Source organism: Cupressus sempervirens, chromosome 3, assembly GCF_028749045.1.
Source record: "Cupressus sempervirens isolate cs-2001-9-10 chromosome 3, ASM2874904v1, whole genome shotgun sequence".
Taxonomy (NCBI): Eukaryota; Viridiplantae; Streptophyta; class Pinopsida; order Cupressales; family Cupressaceae; genus Cupressus; species Cupressus sempervirens.
Window position 1 is genome coordinate 200,970,482 of NC_143120.1, and position 19,003 is coordinate 200,989,484.

A 19,003-nucleotide genomic window follows, 5' to 3' on the forward strand; every position below is an offset into this window, starting at 1 on the left:
AACCATATTGATGTAGTATATTCCTTAACTAATTTAGAAGAAACAATTGTCTCTCTTTGTATTGATTTTGCACAGAACAGACAATTAGGATATGAAAGAGCACAATATGGCTTGAATGGAACAATAATTAATGTGCCTATGGATTTTGAGAAAGTACAAGCAACTCTTCCCAGACAACTTGATGAAATAAGAACAGTAGTTGTTAGATTAAAGAAAAAGTTACAATATGAAAATGCATATGTACAAGGGGATGTTAGACCTACTTGTGTAATGAATGCTTTAATTATTCTATACAAAACACCCCTCTATAGAAAAAGAAAATATTTCAATTAACAAAGATTGGGAGACTTGGTTCATTGGCTAAATGGAACATAACCAGATGGAAACTAACTCAGAAACAAGAGTAGATGACAACTCAAATGAACTTAATAAAGAATCCATTATTGAATCACTTATACACTGGTATAATTACCCTCATTCAATTAAGGACCTAGATATGACCATTATTGATATTGCACCATCTAAAGGGTTTAAGCCTTTTGGGATATTCGAAGATGTATACTCAAAAGAAATAAATTTTCCAACTCATTTTTATGGCTTCCCACGCCTAGATGACATAATTAGAAAATTTACCTTTCAAAAAATAGAAAAGTGGGAACTCACACACAATCACCAGGACTTCGCAACACATATCTCCGATATTTTCTTTAAGGCCATTAAAATCATTATTCAACAAATATCTTCTCTCACATGGGCTCACATATGAAAAGATAAGTTAAAAGGTAGAAAGCTATTTGCAAGAGATGTTTGTGGCTCTACTAATCTACAAAGAATATTACAATCACCATTAGGTTTTAGATCTCTAAAGAATATACATACATCTCGTAACTATCTGGAAAATGCTCAAAAAATTATATTTGCCATGACAAGACAACTAGGTCCTCCAACTTTCTTTGTCACACTAACTACTGCTAAACACTTTTAGGAGCCATTATGTAAAGCATTTCAATGTAAATCAACATTACAATAGACTAAAAAAAATGAAACAATAGAAGCTAAAGACCTAGATTCTAAAATTAGGATAAATCCAATGCTATGCAATCAGTATTTCAACCATAGGGCAAATGCATTCCGAAAGATGATGCCTCAAAATCCTACATTGTTTGGTAAAGTACGTGACTATTTCTTTGTCATAGAGTTCAAAAACCAAGGTAATGAACATTTTCATTTCATTCTTTTGATGGAAGATGCACCTATATATGTACAATGTAACAATTATGAAATAGAGCATTTCATAGATACTTACGTCTCCCACAATTCCATATTGCTTGATGAATATCTAAAAAAAATGCAAACACATCATCATGCGAGGACATGCAAAAAATACAAAACCTCTAGCTATCAATTTAGTTTCCCCTTGCCTCCCATGAGGAGAACAACCATATTAGAGCCTATGCCAGCTACGAACTCTCAACTTAAAGATTAGGCAAGAAAATTAATCAATGAACTAGCAAGTAAACATTACACATATGAATCAAATTTTGATAACTTCCTCAATGACTTCAGCATAAAAAAGAAGCAGACCATATCATACTACTACATTCAACATTGTCCCAAAAAATTGTCCTCCTCAAATGAGACCCTCCTAATATTTGGATCAATACATTTGCTAAAGAAGTCCCCTCCCTATGGTATGCAAACACAGACATGCAGTTTATATTAGATGCATATGTTGTTGCATATTATTGCAGCTCATACATGACTAAGCAAGATAGGACCTTGTCTCATGCATTTTGCCAAATACGGGAACAATGTACTAATGCATACAATGATAAAGTTTACTACATACAAAAACTAGGCAACGCATTGCTGAACTACCAACAAATGTCTAGTTGCCAGGCTATCCACATTGTTCTCTCATTATTAGAAGTTCAAGAAAGACCCTTTTCATGAATACTTCTCCACCTAAGAATAGAATTTCTATGCTGAAAAGACCTAAACTACTGGCAAAAGAACAAGAAAACTCAGAAAACATAATGTATGCATCTATAATAGATAAATACATAGAACAATCAAAACATTTCCATTGCCTACCATTGGCTAACTATACATCATTTTACTCCACCAAGTCCACAAACATACGTAAAAGAAAAAAGCCACTTATTATATGCTTTGTCAGATAAAATCCACATATTGATTGTGAAAACTACTATAGAGAGAAACTACTACTATACATACCATTCCATAGTAGTGAAGATACACTTCTACTTAGGCATGAAATATAAGAGTGCAACATTTGATGCACACAAAGTACAAATTTCTAAAATTGAGAAGTTGTTCACCCTGCATGTTGACAAAAAATGGGGAAATATCGATGATGCCACAATAGAACTTTGCAACAACTACGCAACAATAAACTTTGAAGATATAAAAATAGTAAGTGAGCAAGAAACACATGACATCATGGTCGATCTTAAACATGTTAAATTTACTAAACCTATGTACAACACTTGCAACTCTGCATTCTTAGGAGTTGCTCACCCATTCTTACAAAGTAATGATGAGTACTTCAACATGGGATAGAAGTTGAATAAAGAACAACATTCCATACTAAAAGATCTGCTAATGAAAAAGTGACTACATCCTGAGAAACCAATTCACTTGTTCCTTACCAATGAAGTAGGTACAAGAAAAACCTTCATAGCTAAAGTCATATTTGAAGCAATGGTTCAGATCTATGATAAATAATTAGATAGTGACCCTTTCAAATTGAAAGGACTTATTGTGGCCACCACAGAAAAAGCATCCTTCAATACAAGTGACATAACTGCTCATTCCATCTTCCACCTGCCATGCAATTCCTCTAGGATGCTACCCCTAGATTTGAATATCTTCAATAACCTCAGTAAGAAACTTGAACAATTAGAGATCTTTCTTATTAATGAAGCATCATTGATTGGCTCTAAAATGTTGTTCAAAATAGATAGAAGACTGCGCCAAATCAAACATGTGCCAACAAAACCCTTTGGCAATATTGATATCATCTTTTGTGGGGACTTATACTGTGCTCAACTTGTATGTGATCCTTGGATTTTTCAACGGCCAATAATTAATGTTGAAAATTTTCATATACATTCTTGAATGATCATGTGTTGTGCTTTGAACTACTAACTATAATAAGACAATTAAATCCATATTTGATCTCTGTTCTAAACCGTGTTAGAACTTCCCATCAAACTGATAATGATATTTTGTACCTCAATAGAACATGCCTAAGGATTGCCCTAATTAATCCAAAATTCCCATACTTATTTCATAGAAATATAGCCATTGAAGAACACAATAAGAGAATGTTTGACTACTTACCTACTAAGCTCTATGTCTTTGAAGCCATTGATAAGAAAAATACTATAATTTATGGCATTGATCTCCAAGATGAAAGGTCTTCCCTCCCCAGCATCATCTACATAAAAGAAGGATCTTTGGTAGAGCTAATTGCTAGAAACTTGGACACACAAGATGAGCTCATCAATGATGCTGATGGTATTTTCCAAATGCAAACATTGAATCAAGAAGACATTCTCTGGATTCATTTTAATGATCCTAACATTGGAAGATCTCACCACCTCAAACTGGAAAAGTTGTACACAACACATATTTCACCTTCTTGGACACCTATCATGAGAATAGCTAAAAGACTGAGAACAAGTACTAAAATAGTCACACAAACACAATTCCCTCTTCAACTAGCATGGGCACAAACTATCCATAGAGCAGAAGGGTTGAAAATGGATGTAATCACTTTTGACCCATACGAAGTCTATCTTCATGGCCTATCTTATACTTCTTTGTCCCCTGTACACAACATTGACTTATTGTATCTAATACACAAGCTAGAACACAAGAACTTTAACATTTGCAAGAATGTCGATGAAGAAATGCAACGTGGCATAGTGAGAAACTAAATGCACTCTTTCCTTAATAGCTCCAAACCAATTCATTATATGCTCCTTAAATACTCGAAGCTTCCCACTGCACTCCCTTGACATAGCCCATTATCATGATTTGTTCCGAGAAACTATCCTCTATTTGCAAGAAACAAAGCACAAAGTTCATGACCAACTTGATTGTCTAAAAGCCAATTTCAACTATTACTCTTCATTATTTATTCATGGTTTTCTAACATGCTTAGCAAAGACAACTACTGTGATTGACAGTAAGACCTTCGCAAAAAAACATCTTGAATCTATCACCATAGATATTCTATGCTTGGGTCATACTATACGCATCACAAAATTGTACTTAAAACCTAATGCACCTATTAATTGTAGAAGTTGTAAAAGCCAACTTCACAATTCACCAAGATCACCTGAATGCAAATAACCTACTAAGGAGAAATAGAAGAAGGAAAGGTAGGGCTTGGAGAATCTCAACGGAATGAAAGAAAATATATTCCAACAATGAAAAATGAAATTGTTGCATAATATGATATGCAAATACACTAGAAGAGCCTATTTATAAAGGCCTCTAGGAAGCTTCTAGTACAAGCTAGAAAGTGCTAGGAGATAAGTATGACAACTAAGCATACGTCCACATAAAGTAGATTATCCTCCAACTAGCTGAGAGGATAAGTATGACAAGGTGTTGACAGCATGTACATAAATAAGATACAAATTTTTGTGTTGTCAACAAGTCAACACATAAAAGGTATGCTTACTCCTAGGTGACAACTAATAATGCATTTAACCTAAGTAAACTTAAATAAAGAGTAAATAATAATTATTTATTCTAACACCCTGAACTAAGTGCAACTTAGGGGAATGCACTTAAGCTCACAAAAGCTATGATGAAATGCATAGTGGGTCCTGATAATAAGGCCATGTTAGGTACCCATGTACAAATGCAAAGAAATGCAATGAAATCTTTGTAAATTGGAGACAAAGGAAAAAAACCAGTGGGAAAAGCCCCTCTCCAAAAAGAGATAGCAAAAAACCTAGTGAGGGACTGAAGAAGCCTCCAACTAGAGGAATGTCCCAGAAAATAGTAATAGAAGAGAAGATCATGAAGAACATCACTGAAGCATGAAGAAGCTACAAACTCTATCAAAAAGAAACTCCTCTAAAATAGAAGGCCACAATCAAAGTAGGAATGATCAAGAAGAGTGTCTATATGGTAGATCATCCATCTCACTGAAATGCATAGGTAGCCAGCCACTGCAATCGCCTAGTATATAGGATCAAATACTAAATATATAGCTTACTCCAATGAACCATCAAACCAAGGAAGCATTAGAAACAATAGAAGAACCCCCCTTAATGCAGATAGGGTGAGGTGATAGGGAACTAAGAAAGTGGGCCAAAAGTCTTTTGTAGAAAGAACCAAGAATAGCGAGAGTGAGGAAGAGGTAAAAAAACCTATAAAGGCACGTGTCACCGAAACATCATGGGGCTAATATCCTTGAAGAGACTCTCACTTGACAAAGGAAAAGAGCACAAAATGGCATACAACTATCCCCCCCATGCCACTTTATAATATAGTGTGAGTACAACTATCTCGAAACAACGTTCAGGATCCTAAAATGCAAGATTGACACTTTATCTTAGTGCATTTGCATAAAGATGCTTACAAATGATATAAAAAATGATCATAAAGGACAAAGAGATGATACAATAGACAGTATAGCCCAAAAGAAAAGATCCCATGACATGAAAATGACCCTAGAACCTAGAACACCCAAGATATCCACCATAGTAAAAAAACAAAAAAGCATGATAGAAAGAGCATGGGGCAAAATTTGAAGGAAATTACAACATTTCTAAAAAGATGATAGAACCAACATTCCAAAAATATAATGTTTTCAAAAAATAGAGATGGGATGCTTAAGATATCCTTGCTAGAGTGAAAAATAGAAACTAAACATCAAATAGGAAACTAAACATCAAAACCAAAAAATGCCTGCACTAATGTCTCCATCTCAAAACTTACTTTTTGGTGCTTCTTTCATATCCAAAAAAGACCTCTGTATGCTCAAGTTGCAGCCAAAAAACCAATAGTAGGTCAAAAGGAGAGCTAAAGGGCTTGCAAGAGGGCTGATGTAGTGCTGACATCAAGCTAACGTTCCCATTTCAATGGCCTAAATTTGACGGCCAGGGGGCTCTCACAACAAATAGGACTACCACATGACACTATGGCAATGACATGGTATGACCATGTGGTAGGTGTCAACATGGCACCTATGCCATGTGGCACATGAAAAAGTGCCAAGCAAGTAAACTATAGTGGTGGGCACAAGGGTGGTTGGATAGTGGTGTCACTAGCGGACTAGTGGTAACATAGTGGCAGTCAGTGGCAGTGCTGTCAGTGGAGGTGGTCAACTAGTGGCCCGTAGGTAGTGGCTAGGGTCTGGCAGCTATGCAGCCCACTGAGGAAAAGCTCGGGCAAACCATAGGAGGCATTGCGGTGGCATTGTGGTTGCAGAGTGGTGGCCATTGGGTGAAGCGGCCACTACGACTCCTTTGTAATTTTTTTATTTTTTTACAAAAAATTGTCTGTACGACCCTCTAAGAGGCCAAATTTTTTTCCCTGACACTACAATAACCAAAATTCAAAAATTTTATATGAATTTTAACTGTAATGGGCCTTCTGAGCACATTGACATCATCTGTTTTAGCCCAAAGTACCCCCAAAAAATGCACTTTGTCCTAATTAATGAAAAAATCACAAATAAACTAGGGTTTGTGTCTCCGAATCATAGCTTCAAAAATTCTTCAAACTAGGAAGTGGCAGGGAGGCTTTGATACCATGTAGAAGTTGTAAAAGCTAACTTCATAGTTCACCAAGATCACCCACATGCAAATAACCTACTGAAGAGAAACTAAAGAAGGAAAGGTAGGGCTTGGAGAATCTCAATAGTATGAGAGAAAATATATTCCAAAAATGAAAATGAGATTGTTGTACAATATGATATGAAAATACACTAGGAGAGCTTGTTTATAAAGGCCTCTAGGAAGCTTCTAGAACAAGCTAGAAAGCACTAGGAGATAAGTATGACAACTTAGCATACGTCGATGAAAAGTGGATTACCCTCCAAGTAGGTGAGAGGATAAGTATGACAAGGTATTGAAAACACGTACATAAATAAGGTGAAAACTTCCATGTTGTCAATAAGTCAACACATAAAAGGTATATTTAATCCTAAGTGACAACTAATAATGCATTTAACCTCAGTAAACTTAAGTAAAGTGTAAATAATGATTATTTACTCTAACATTAAAGACCTATTAAATAATATCAGAATGCTCATGACCACACTACTACCCAATTCCAAACACTTCACTATTGGAGACTTCAATATCAACATGCTACTACAAACCAAGGTACAATTAACACTTGCTAAGTTGATGCAACAACATAACCTAACCTTAATCATCAACAAAACAACCACACAAGTTGGCACTTTAGTGGATCATACATGGGTGCACAATATTGATATTAACCTTGCCAAATTCACTATACTAGAGACATACAAGTCAGATCATCTTAAAGTCTCCCTCCAACTTCCACTCTAGTACATACAACATTGATCATTCTACAACACAGAAGATTCTTTCTATGCTAGAGTCATATTTCATAAGGTAATTATTTCCCCTCCTATCTTTGAAATACCTTGCTAATCTATCCTTGAAAGTGCATGATTTGACACCATACGTGAACTGTCACAACATGTGCATTTATTATTTCTCTTGTTAAATAGTTCTAATACAAATTCTATATTAGTGTACAAAACACATCCTACAAGATACATTTCAAGCTTGATAGTTGGTTGAGATTGCATACAAGACATCTCATCCCCTACACAATACATATGCTCCAAATCCACAACTTGAGAACATTGGCACAAATCTAATCTATGTATCTTTAATAGTCCTCTTGGGTTTGCATCTTGGCAGAAACAAAATAGAGACCAACATATAACCACGAGTCAATACTCTTAATAGTAAGCCAATTAATTTTTTTAATGAAATGTAACTTTAACTACTTTCTTCATTTCTTGTTCCTCACTATTGGCTTAATGAATTCAACACTATACAAATGCCTAGCTCAGAATTTCAAATTCATAGTTATGTTATGTGCTAGGAATTGCACATAGATTTTTCACTTTGTATTCTCTTTTTTTGTTTCCTTTGCATGATTCAACAAAAGAAGCATGAATATTAAAGGTCATTTCACTTTAGTATAATAATCTTGTACATTAAAAGCATATCATAATGATAATGCTAAATGCATTATAATCGCAATTAGTTTGTTTTTGTTCCATCATGTTATCCTATTGCAAAGCAGTACTATTGTGACAAAAACAATGGATTCATAAAAAAACACCATCCCAACAACATAAAGGTACTAGCATTAGATTCCTACACTTGTACCATATCAATTCCCTCTCTTTTTTACAAATTTAATTTTATACTTCCCTCCATAATATTGACTAAATACTTAACTATAAACTATATTTTATTAGCAATTTGCACATGGCTTCTGAGGGAGACAAATGCACAGAGGTTGGCAAGGAAATCGACACAATAGAGACACAAGATTCAAAGAGGTATAAAGTACATATAAATTCTAAATTCTCCTACAAGATTTATCCTTATGACTTATCTAGAATGCTTTGTCCTTACCAACTCTAGGAAAAAAACTCAGCAACATTCCCCATCTAGCATTTTCCAGATTTACATATCTCAGTCTACTCTTTCTTTTGAAGATGACATACTCATCACCTATGACCTTGCTCTTGCCAAAAAATAATGAAAATGCAAGTAGAACAAAAATATTCCATGTTGACCTTGTCTACAGCCTTGGGTAAATGACAATCACAAAATATTTTACAAACAAGCTGATTGAAAAACATCTCTCCAAGCTCTCACCTGGTTCAAGCATCTAGGTTACATATTTATTTATCAAGAAGAAAAGCTAATTTGAAAGAGGGGATTCTAACTACTATATCCTCATAACTTGGGCAACGCCCATTCAACTCATTGGAAGAGTTTGCAAAGAGATTAAGCTCATCCCTAATGTAAAGATTTCTAAGCTGATTCAATCTACAAATGCCTATCTGTTTGGTACAATAGCTATCCTAGTTGCATCCCACCGCCAAAAAACTTGTGAAATTGAGTTGCATCTAAAGGATGGAGCAAGAATTTACAAAAAACCTAAGGCAAGCTATTTCCACTGCAAACTAAATCATCTATGATTTTCCTGACTTATTATAGGTAACTATTTTAGAAAACCACTCATAGCCATTTCAAACCTTGAAATGAATACTCTCCTCAAGAAGAACACCCCTCTTGCTGCTCAAAAGTGTTATTAAAACTGGGTAAGTGGGTACAAATATCATCAAGTCAACACCTCCTACATTTATCTATTTTCTCAATGATAAGCACTCAAAAGACACTTTGGAAACATTACGCTCTACTTGTACACAAGCTAGTATCACAATCACATATTATCTGAATAGAAATTACTTCTTTGTTTTCAACAAACATAGCTTACAATAGGACTTACTAAAATTTTGACCAATAAATATAGGTTTCAAGAAGGTTGAGGCCAAAAAATGCACATCTTCCACCATATCAATTACTATGCAACACTTGCCATGAACCACCTCCTTCACTAGTTTTGTCAGCAAAAAATATGGAAAAATGCCTTTCATGTGAAAAAGACACAATATTTACATATCAACCTTCTCTACAATATATAATGGATTATGAGGATGATGTTGTTGAATGTACCATGAATGGGAAACTACTTGAACACTGATTCCTTGAGCTTATCCAAGTGTATTTTGACAATTATGAAAATGACATGTCTATGGTTGTTAATTTGTTGCATCAATTTAAAATTCATGGCACTTTCACTATTGCAATGAATGATGTCTAAAAATATGATGTTTGAGGAAACTCAAATACAAGTTCCATCGACTAATATGTCTCCTCATAAGTGAATGAGTCCTCCTCTAATTTCTATAACAAAGCCACAATGATGTCAAAATGATCAAGTGGTTGAGGGTCAGAGTGTGCCCTCACAACAAGTGAAGAGGTCTCCTCAACAAAGAGAGAATTGATGTCATCGATGATGTCTCCCACATCTTCAATGTGAGACTCCACAAATAGCTCTACAATGTCTAGAAGGAAGTCATCCCATGAAGCTAAAGTAGGAAGACATGGTAATACCTATTACACTAAATTAGGAGCATCTGAGGCTGGAACTAAATCAGTAGAATCAACAGGAGTATCATAATGTATGATCTCATTTGGAGTTTGAGGAATGATAACTGGAGTGACTGGAGGTAGAATGTCCTCTAGAAATGGAGGAACTATTGGATCTCCATATTCATTCCAAAGACACATCCAAATGTCATAAGGATACCAGAATTTGTCAATGAATTTATAGAAATCAAGAGAGATGCTGAAATAAATGATGTCCAAAAGTCTTTTAACAGGTGGAAAATCAATCATCCAATCAATGAAAAAGATCAGTTCATTGGAACATAAATAAGGAAATACTTTTAGATGTTCTCTGCTTAGATGATCAATGATTTAGGCACTCCATTTCTTATAGTTCCTCTTTGTCAACCTAGGTCTAAGACCACCCTGACATGGAGAATAAAGCTCCATGAGATCAATGTATGTATGCACCCCCCAAAATGCAAAAATAATAAATCAACCCACCCTAATGCATGATTTGGCACTTTATAGGTAATGTGATTACAATGTACCACTTTTTCAATTTTGACCTTAGTGGACTTTTGATTTTCAATTTACAACCTCCTTTTATAGTTCAAATTTGGAACTTTACAATGTAGCTCAGAAACACAATAATTTTAAAGTAATATAATGCAAAGAAAGGATCTATTACAAAAAGTGATATTTCTATCCACACAAGCCCATAATCTGATTCCAAATCTGGAAAGTATACAAAAAATTATGCACTTTCAAATAAAACAAAACCTGATTTGGTGTCCAGATGAGCCTATACGAAGCATTTGAAGTTGCAAAATGTAGCATTGGATAGATATAGTCACCAAAAATTGCAATTTTTAACAAACGCATGCACCAAAACTAGAAAAGAATAGCACTACTGAAAAGTTTAGGAAATTCTAGCCAAAAAATAAAAAATTTGCACCCTATTTGGAGCCTGGATGACTGAGATATGGCCTCCCAAAGTCAGACTGTCGAATAAAAAATGAATTTAGAGAGGGATCTAATCAGAAAAACATGAGGTTAAATTTGAGGATCAAACGATTATCACAATAGTTGAATTTTTCCTTTAGATGACAATCAAACAATCATCAAATTTAATGATAGGTCTGCTAATGTTGAAAGAAATTGGCCTCCCTGGGTGATGTCACTACTGACATCAATAGTGTATAGACTATATGAACAATGATGATGTGTTAGGCTAACTAGGCATATAGATCTAATAATAGGAATCTCGTGGTAGTTGTACGATGTCTGACATATTTTCTATGTTTACACCTACATGGTGAGCTGATGTGTCCCTCGGTTGAGCTGGCGGGTGTGCAGAATGTGGTCCACTCTGCAAGTGCTATGTGGCACAGGGTGGTATTGTGTTGCTGCACTGTGGAGGATGATGCTAGAATGACTTGGGGGGCTTGGGTTGTGACACGTGGCAGATATGGCCTCATTGAAGCTACTTAAATAGCGGTGGCTAGGAAATAGGATTGGTGAGAGTGGTTGTAAACACTAGTGCCAGGGGTTGGAGTTAATAGTCCCACATGCACTATGGGGACAACCCTCTAGTTGTTTAAATGACTTCAGCTGTGGATGGAAAGAAACAAAGCTATAGGTAATTGTTTAATCAGCTGCCAGGATTGATTATTGCGTGCTAGAAAATTGTGTGTTGTCCACCATTAAGGTTAGATTTGGGTTTGCTAGTTTAAATGTGATTTGTTAGAAATAGTTAATGCTAGCTACTAGATAGTGTGGTCGGTTGGAAAAAGTTATGCACACTGAATGATAAATGGAATATTCATTGGATCAAAATGGAATATTTTGTGTAGGGTCAAGATTTGACCACCTGATGTCTACAAAATAATTTCTTTGTAGGCCTAGTAGGCCTAAATTCTTTTTGAAAAATTGCTCCAAAAATTGCAGAGAAATATAAATTAATAGATTTGAAAATTAATTTAAGTAGATCTAAACATGATCATATCAGATTTACAAATTGGGCCTTTGGGTGCCGGTTTGCAAAAAAAATTTGCCTCAAATTTGACTATAGCCCAGCATAGGCAAATTTATAGTCAATTTTCACCAAATCGATGCTTCAGACACAATGGTGAGGTTCACTTTGACTCTAGACGCTCCTAATATTTGTATATACTTAGGATCTGAGTCAAGGTTTTGTCAAAGAGGTTAAGCAATAACAGTGTCCAGTGGCTATGAAATGATGCCTCTATGGCTCTGATACCATGTAAGAATTTTCCTTAAGGAAACATCAAGCCAAGATCAAGAAGCACAAGACTAGCACAATATGGACCAAATAGTTTATGATTAGAATAATATGAGAATGAATAATGTTCTCAGATATTGGACTTGGATATTGGATAAAAGTACACTAGGAGTACCTATTTATAAAGGCCTCTAAATTGACTAGGAGTTAGCACATGTCCACTAGAAGTGGATTATCCTCCATTAAGCATAGGAGTTAGTGTGATGATGAGAGGATAAGCCTACACAATTGTAGCATGTAAAATTATGTTGCAGACACCATGTACTAAAATAAAAGTGCAAATAACTGTGTTTTCAACATGACAACTCATATGAGTATGAAAACTCCTAAGTGTCCAACCTAATAAATAATAAAATAATACATTTATCCTCAGTAAACTTAAGCAAAGTGTAAATAATAATAATTTACACTCACACCCTCCTTAAGTTTACTTAGGATAAATGCATTATTTTATTATTTATTAAGTTAGACACTTAGGAGTTTGCATACTCATATGAGTTTTGATGTTGACAACATTCGAGTAAGAAACTCTAATTAAGCACATGGTGTCTACAACACTAGAGTTTGCATAATTAACTGAGTTGTCATGTTGACAACATAGTTATTCACACTCTTATTTTAGCACATGGTGTCTACAACATAATTTTACATGCTACACCTTTGTAGGCTTATCCTCTCATCATCGCACTAAATCCTATGCTTAATGCAAGATAATCCACTCCTGGTGGACATGTGCCCAATTGTAAAAATTACCAGTGTGCTGAGTCCTAGTTAGTTTAGATGCCTTTATAAATAGGTACTCCTAGTGTACCTTTATCCAATATCCAAATCCAATATCTAAGAACATTATTTATTATCATATCATTATTTTGATCATACATTATTTTGTCCATATTGTGCTAGTCTTGTACTTCTTAATCTTGGCTTGATTTATGCCTAAGGAAAATTCTTGCAAGATCAAGTTAGAGTTCAGAAGATAGAAGGGTGCACATATTGGATCTTTTGTCATTTTGTAAGTTTGTATTGATTCGACCTGTGAAGCAGTGAAATGCTCTAGGCATTGTTGTATACAACCATTAGAGCTGTAAATTTAAAGTTTAAAGTTTTATCAGTTTCAAGATTTTAGGGTTTTTTGGTTGAAGCTGAATGCTCCCATATTTTGTAATAGTTTTTATCTTATTTGAATAGAAATCAAGCAAGCAAGTAAGCATACTAAAATGTGTTGCTCCCTACTTCTATTCCTCATTGCATAGTATTTTGCATTTGAGAAGTTCATAGTTGAAAGCTTCATCCTTCAGTTCTCTGCATTTTAATGGTAGAGATATTCAAGTTATAAGTTTGGTCTATAGCTCACTTGGTTTAATCTTTGACCAAGCTCTCTCTTTGCTATTATTACTGAGCTCACTTAGCATCCTCTTTTATTGAGCATCACCTTCCAATAGTGATCGAGCTCACTCAACATACACTATTGCCGAGTTGCCCTTGTGTGTCGAGTTCACTCAGATTCTTCTTCTACCAAGTTCACTCAACACCCACTACCTATAACTCGACATCCATTAGTGCTAAGAAAAACTGTCACTTAGCACCTTCCTGTGCCGAGAAATTTTTTTAGGGTTGTGATTTATTTTTAACATGGTATCAGAGCTTTGATGCCCCACATCCACATTGATTTAGGGCATTTTTTATATGGGATATTTGACATAGCAAAAGATGCAGGAAAGATATGGTAGTAGCCACCATCCTTTAATGGACAAAATTATGATCATGGGTAAAGAAGATGAAAACCATAATGGTTGCAAATGATTTGTGGGAGTTTGTGGTCAATGGTTTCAATGATGTGATAGACCCAGCTCAGTATCACTAGTACATTTGACCCCTTTTTTGACCAATATTGGTTGAAATTTTGACCTAGGTTGGTTGAAATTTGGACCATCCAATTTTTCAATTTTTTTCTCGTTGAAATTTCAACCATCTTATTGGTTGGTTGAAATTTTGACCAATACATTGGTCGCAAATATCCCAGAGTCCTAGTACAAACTATATCAGGAGTTGGTCAAAATTTTGACCAATACGTGGTCAAAAACTACTAGATAGTGGTCAAAATTTTTGACTGATGGTTGGTGTGAAAATTTTAGGTGATATTTAAAATTTTGACCAATTCCTAGTTGAAAACTAGCAGGTATTGGTCAAAATGTTGACCAATGTTTGGTGGAAAACTTTCAGGTATTGGTCAAAATTTTGACCAATGCCTGTTAGAAAACTTTTAGGTATTGGTTGAAATTTTGACCAATACCTATAAGTTTTCCACTAGGAATTGGTTGAAACCTCAACCAATGGTTGGTCAATATTTTTTTGAGGCATTCTATATAACAATTCACATACCTTGTCTATGATTTGACATTTTGCATGCATCCTGCACTCTCTCATCCTGATGATGGATTATAGAGAGTGATCTGAAATGATGATGCTAAAAACACACACAATCAAATCCAAAATGAACTTGCATTACAAATGGATTGTGGAAATCAGATATTTTTAATTTTCCATTCATGTCTACTAGGAAAATCACAATTATATATGTTTAAGTTATGATTGTCCTGGTAGACATGCATGCAAAATTAACAATATCAGATTCCCACAATCCATTTGTAATGCAAGTTCATTTTGGATTTGATTGTGCATGTTTTCTAGCATCATCATTTTAGATCACTCTCTGTAATCCATCATCAGGATGAGAGAGTGCAGGATGCATGCAAAATGTCAAATCAGAGGCAAGGCATGTGAACTATTTTATAGAATACCTCAAAGAAGCTAAGAATATTGAAATACTTACAAGGAACTATTCTATTTCTCTAAATATTATAGGCTTTTTTGTCTTCCAATCATAAGGATATTTATGTTTGTATGCTTCTTTCATGATAAGACATGAGTGTTCATCTAAGCTCTTGACAATTGTCACATTTAAGTCATGGGCCCCTCGTCATCTTTCATGCTTTTCGATAGGTACAAGTACCTTCCTAAGTATCAAGGCATGTTGGACATTATTGGTTATATTTTTTTTCATTAACAATATAATGTTATCACTCTTAGCAATATTCAAGATACTCAGGTACTGCTGGGAACATCCTTTATAACCCAAACTACCTAAATACCTTATATGCATAGGATCAAGGTTCATGGATTCACACTCTACTAATGGCATGTAGTTCTAGTGTATTATGTCTAATGCAACTATATTGAGAATGCAAAACTTTAGATTCATACTACCTTTTCAAGAGCCATAACTAGTTCAGTGTCTACCTTCCTATTTGTTTGGTGCACAGTAAATTTGGGCAATAACTCCCTAAACCTTATTTAACAATTATAATTGGATTCCTTGTGTTTATGGCTATCATTTGAGGATGATCTTTGCTTTTTTTTCCTATGATTTATAATGAGTTTTCAATGTATTGACATAACTTTCTATCAGGAGTCCTCTGGAAGATGATAGTTATTTTTATAAGAATTGCAACAACATTATGTTTAACAAGTTTAATCAACAGAATTATATCACATGTTAACCAAAAATATCAATTACAAAAGAATAGTGGACATAAATAATCCCAATTTTTTTTAGGAATAAGTGAATGAATAAAAATAACATAGCTGGAAGAGAATCAAACATTGCTATACTTAGTACGAAGAATAGCAACGCCTAGAAATGGAAGATTACTATGCTTAGTGGGGAAAAAGTTATTATGAAAAGAAGAATAAGCTTTTAGTAAGGGAAAAAAACTATAACTCACATACCTATATTATACCATTCTTTGTTATATAAATAGGTCAATTGTTGTATTTGTATTTCACATAATTGAGTAACTCCCTAATCCCTCTTGGATAAAGATGCAGCCAATATGCTCCTCCTTGATAAATAATTCCAATTTGAATCAAATTATTATCTCAAAAATACTGAGTTACTACTTTTGTAACTTTAGGTTTTCCAAGCTTACCTGAGGTCGAATCAAAACGCCATCACATTCATCTATAGAAAAGGAGGAGAGTTGTAAATAAATAAATAATATCATCTAATATTTTATTGGAATCCACTTTACTCAACCCAATATCTAAACACTAGAAATAAGATTTTTTAAGTATTTAAAATTGGTTATTGATAATAAAAAATATACTTCACTCATAGACTAATGTGGCTTGGGCATCCTATGTAAAATTGTTGTTCAATGGGTTTTGAGTAGAGTTGTCATTGATGACATACATTCTAGTATAATAATTGATGCTCAATAAATCAAATGAGCCTTTCACTATCTTGGCATGCGCTTGGGTAAAATGGGGCAAATGAGCACCCAATATAGCTCTCATTTTTTCCGGATATTCACCTTTTGTTAGAGGATTCATATACTTGTGAAATCCATAACATTATAATTTAGTCTCTCAAATGTGAAAAAAGCCATAGTTGGAGAGTTGTTATGGATTATATATATATATATTCACAATATAATAGATAATTAGGAGATGCATTATCAATTGTTAAGTCTAAAGGGATTTTATAATGCATTGATGCATGGTTGGCAAATAGTATTGTAAGTTAAGTAGGTCTAGTTTTATAGGAAATGCACTTAATTTGGAGTATATTACTTATATTTGAATAGGAAGAGACCTAATGTTGCACTTGTATGAGCATTGTCACCTAGATACAATGAAATTTGAATGTTTTATCTCATTCATATAAAAGATAGATTAGATTGTGAGCTACTACTATTCATAAAATATTGAATTCTAATAATAGTACCAAGAAATTTTATAGTTAAGTAACTTAGTTTGGAGTACTAATATGATATGACTTTAAACTAAGACCCAATTGTAAATAAAACTAAAGATCACCTAAATATGATAGATACTATATCTTTTATTTCATTCATATTAAAAATAAAAATATATTCTTATGAACTACTTAATACTAATTAAACATTGAGTTTTACTAGTAATCAGAAATGTTATTGATAGATAAAGTAGTATGTTTATAGTTGTAAGGATGTGTACAAACCAATCAAAGAAAAAAGTAAGAGCCTGTCAACTGGATTTTCCATAAGCCAATGAATTGCTATGAGGTAAAAACTAGTGGGTTAAAAGTGTGACTCTAATCTTTCCCTTTTGCATTTTCTACAATAGTATAGATAACCCATTTTCAATATCTATGTGATGAATAAGATATTAATGAAACCCATTTAATGAAACAAAGGTGAAGTTTTGAGTAAAAACAATTATTGAAGAACTTGGTATACTTGATACTTGTCTCTGTATAGTTTAACAGTGGCAGTATGTGAAAGAATCAAATGGTGATTGACAATATATGTCTCAATAGTTGAGTTTCCAGCACTGTAGTTTCCAACTGACTTGGAGTTGCGGCTAGTCACAAGGCTTCCAAAGTTGTATCCATACACACTCACACTTATTAGGTCATTTATTGTTACCCAATCCTTCACTCAATTACCAAATGCTTTAAAGAACATGTCTACATACTTCAAAAAATCTTTTTTGTGCATACAAAGGAAAAAACATCAACATTGAACTCTCCAATATATTCATATAAATGATTAAAAGAAATTTTATTGAGATAGTATATTGACTCAATAGATTATAGTAGTTTATTTTTATTAAATAATGAACAATTGTATTAACTAAAGATAAATAACATAACAGATTGAACAAATTCAGAGAACACATAAAAAACACGTTCAATCATGATGTGTTGAATAAGATGACCTTAACATCCCATAGCAATTCACAAGATGAAATCACTAATATATGGAAACCAAATACAGAAAAAGTCTCAAAAGGTTCCAATGGAAATTTCAAGTTAGTTTGGAAGGCTTATTAAAACAAATTAAAAATTAAAATAGTACCTAGGGGATCCTCATATTGTGTTTGCTTGGGTTCCTTATTCTCTACAGTCGCAATACTACCATTCCCATCCACATGATGCTCTACTGAATTATATTGGTTTATATTTGCTATATTAACAGCTTCTTGATTTGAAGTTAGATCCTAATTTCCTGTGTATTTATTCATGTCATAATTCATGGATGCCTCCATACCTTCATACACTAATGATTGAGCAACTTGTTCCATAGGAGCATCCAACCTTGTTACAACTTTGTTTCCATCACAAAAAGTAGTAGTATCTTCCATTGCAAAGACAGGAGGTTGAGACCCTTGCTTTATCACAAAATCTTGATGGGTAATTCCTTCAATTCCACTAGATAAAGAAGACACTTCTCCATACTCAAAAGTAGTAGAGGGGTGCAAAGTTCCATCAGGAAAAACAACACCATCTACAACATACTCTATAATTGGAGATCGCTGAGGCAATGCACTCTCATGGTCTGGAACATATTTTTTTGCATCAGGCATATTACTAGTATTGTCCATTGAAGCATAGTCAATAATTGGATGAGAGTGCGAATCCTGATCTCCCATG